Genomic DNA, 3,460 nt, shown 5'->3' on the forward strand with positions numbered 1-3,460 from the left:
GGCCTTCAAATGGAGGCAAAACTATCAGCAAAAAGATTACGACCCACTGAAGTCTCAGATAATCATTAGCATTATTTAGCAGAGGTGTGTTTTTTCATTAAGGTATGTACTTTTTTTAAACATAATGCTATGGCAACTTAATAGACTACAGTATATTATACACCTTTTATATGCACTGGGAAACCAAACATTCATGTGACTCACTTTATTGCGATATGTGCTTTATTGCAGTGGTCTGGAAGCAAATCTGCAATATCTCCCAGGTATCCCTGTATTAACAATTATTATTTCAGATGAGGAAATGGAGATCCAAGAGAAGAAACATGCCTGGTTAGTGGGAGAGCTAAGTCAGTCCAAGGCCAAAGCCCATGCCTTCACTGACCACTTGGCTCTAGTGCCTTCCAGCTTGAGGAGAGACTGGAAGAGTGCACAGCTACATGAAGGGGACTATAAGAAAGTTAATGGTATGTTAGGGTCATGTGATGCAGGCTTCATAACCCAAGGTAGAAAGTTTAGATTTTTTTTTTTTTTTTGAGATGGAGTCTCGCTCTGTCGCCCGGGCTGGAGTGCAGTGGTGCAATCTCAGCTCACTGCAAGCTCTGCCTCCCGGGTTCACGCCATTCTCCTGCCTCAGCCTCCCAAGTAGCTGGGACTACAGGCACCCGCCACCAAGCCCGGCTAATTTTTTTGTATTTTTTTAGTAGAGACGGGGTTTCACCGTGTTAGCCAGGATGGTTTGGATCTCCTGACTTTGTGATCCGCCCGCCTCGGCCTCCCAAAGTGCTGGGATTACAGACGTGAACCACCGCACCCGGCCCCAGATTACTTATTTCTTATCATTTTAAATTGGCTCCACTGCATTCCAGCTTGGGAGACAGAGCAAGACACCATCTCAAAAAAAATAAAAAATAAAAAATTTAAAAATTAAAAAAAAAAAAGAAATATGATTGGACAAAAAGGGTACGTGGAGTCCTAATTAGACAAAGGGAGTCAGGCTGGTGGGAGCAGGGGAAAGCAAAAAGAAGACGCAGATAAGCTACCAGTCTGCCTTTCTTCATGGTCCAGGACACAGCCCTCCTGCACAAATAACTGATAATCTTCCTCCGCCCAACTATCACCAGACCCCTCCAAGTTAGCTCACTGCAACCTTGGTGTTATTGCTACTGCACAAATCCCTCTTCAACAGACAGCATAAACATTATTCTATAAAGTCCCCAGCAAGCCTTTGTTTCTTTGCAGTCAACTTCTCTTCTGCTGGCCTGCCTGTTGCAACGTTCTCGCAACGTATTTTCCTACTTTCTCTAATAAATCTGCCTTTCTTTACCTACAACTGTCTTGGTAAATTCTTTTACCCCATGCCACCATAGTGGTTCGCTCCCCCAATAAAATGCTACTAAGCTGAGTGGGGAAACCCAGCAAGGCCTGTCTGTCTAGATTCTTCTTGGCTTCTCTGAGCTTCATTCCTTCCTTCTGGGTGTGGGGCATGCCGGTCCCTCTTTAGAATGGGAATCACGACTTATAGTCAAATAAGGTAGATCAGATCATTTGTTTATGGCCAATTTTTACACAGAAAGGCAGAGGGAAAATTACAGTAATATTTTGAGGTTTTATCACTGGCTTTAGGGAAAAGGAGTTCTGGTTTCTATGATCTGCCTGGAAGAAAAGGGATTCTAGTTTTTATGGCTAGCCTCAGGGAAGAATGGGACTCAGAGCAGGGTGGCAGGAGAAGGGCAAAGAAAAACTTTCCCTTCTGAGGCCTTCATTTTGGGGTATTGTTCTCTGAGCCCCAACAATATTTATGGCGAAAGGACCAAAGACAGGACTTTAACAAGTCCTTGCTTTTCAGAGAAAAGTACCTTGCAGGTACTTACTTTTCAAAGAAAACAGGGTTGTTGGATGGCTCTAAACCAGAAACTCTTGGTCCAATGGCCATGTGTTTTCAGTGGCAAATACATTCTATCCAGAAATATGACACATGACAATTATTTATAGATAAGTGGGATAAGATTTGAAAATGGGATTGTTTCTCCCCAAATTTAGGATTTATATACATACCCCTTTTCCTTGACAAGCAGTTTAATAAAATATGTTCACCTGGGTTAATTCACCTCATTTTACACATGCGTTTTAATTAAGATAGAATAGTAGAAAACAATTTTTTTTTTAATTTTTAGAGACCAGGTCTTGCTCTGTCACCCAGGCTGGGGTGCAGTGGTGCAATCCATAGCTCACTGCAACCTCTAACTCCTGGGCTCAAGTGGTCCTCCCATTTCAGCCTCCTGAGTAGCTAGGACAACAGGCATGAGCCACCATGGCCAGCTATTTGAAAAAATTTTGTAGTAGGTGAAGATAGTGGTGGCCAGGGCTGGGGTCCTGGGAGTCCAGTGGCCGCAAAGGGCATCCCAGAATGTGATGCCACTGGGTGCGCAGACAGCCTCCCACATTACCAAGGGCATGCTCCCGGGGCCCTAACCTAAGACCCCAGAAGAACGGGTCGCTGCCACCAAGAAGTATAAATATGTGTGTGGAAGACTACGAGCCTTATTCGAATGACGGCATGGGGTATGGGGACTACCTGAAGCTCCCTGACCACTTATAGCAGAAGAGGGATCTGTGGTATAACTGAGACCACCTGGCCTGAGGTTGAACTGGGGATACACTGGCACCTAGACATGCATATCAGGAACCATGTAGCTATGTCCCCCACACCTGTTTCTTGGAATATCATGTGTATACAGCTCTTCGGCTCTGTGGCTTTCATGATGTTCATGTTCTGGGTGGGGGTGATTTACCCTGTCTACCAGCCTGTGGGACCAAAACAGTGTCCTTGCAATAATCTGTACCTGGAACAAGGTGGCGATCTCTCCAAAGAACCTGAGCCAGTGGTTGACTATGGATACCAGGAGGCTTTGTGGGCTTTTGTGCCCTCTAACTAAGACTCCCTCATTCCTATAAATTTAACCTTAATGAAATCCCTAATAAAACTCAGTGCTGTGGTGGTTTAAAAAAAAAAAAAAAAGGAAAAGAAAATTTGTAGAGATGGGGGTCTCGTTATGTTGCCCAGGGTGGTCTTGAACTCCTGGCCTCAAAGTGATCCTTCTGCCTCTGTCTCCCAAAATGCTGGGATTACAGGCATGAGCCACCATGCCTAGCCAGAAAACAAATTTTAAATTACATATATCAATACTTTCTTCACTGTGAAAGATTCAAGTAATACAGATAAAATAAAAGGTCCTCTTAACTCATTACCCAATCTCAGTCTTCTCCCAAGGGTAGTTACTATTACCAGTTTGAAGTGTTTCCTTCCAGAATCATTCCAGAACCATTTTGTATATATATACAAAATACAATATTCATATGTATGAATGAAAAACTATGGTTTTATTTTGTGGATTCAAGGCCTTTTCTCTCTCTTAAAAAAACAGAAATGTAATATACTTGGCTGGGGGCAGTGGCTCAT

The 3,460-nt window shown here is 43.4% G+C and overlaps 1 pseudogene; it reads left to right on the top strand.

Moving 5' to 3' along the window:
* The first annotated feature begins 215 nt into the window (after positions 1-215).
* LOC134808413 (NADH dehydrogenase [ubiquinone] 1 beta subcomplex subunit 8, mitochondrial-like) lies at positions 216-2,936 on the top strand (annotated as a pseudogene).
* Positions 2,937-3,460: the final 524 nt, after the last annotated feature.

The sequence above is a fragment of the Pan troglodytes genome, chromosome 15 (assembly GCF_028858775.2).
Source record: "Pan troglodytes isolate AG18354 chromosome 15, NHGRI_mPanTro3-v2.0_pri, whole genome shotgun sequence".
NCBI classification, from domain to species: Eukaryota; Metazoa; Chordata; class Mammalia; order Primates; family Hominidae; genus Pan; species Pan troglodytes.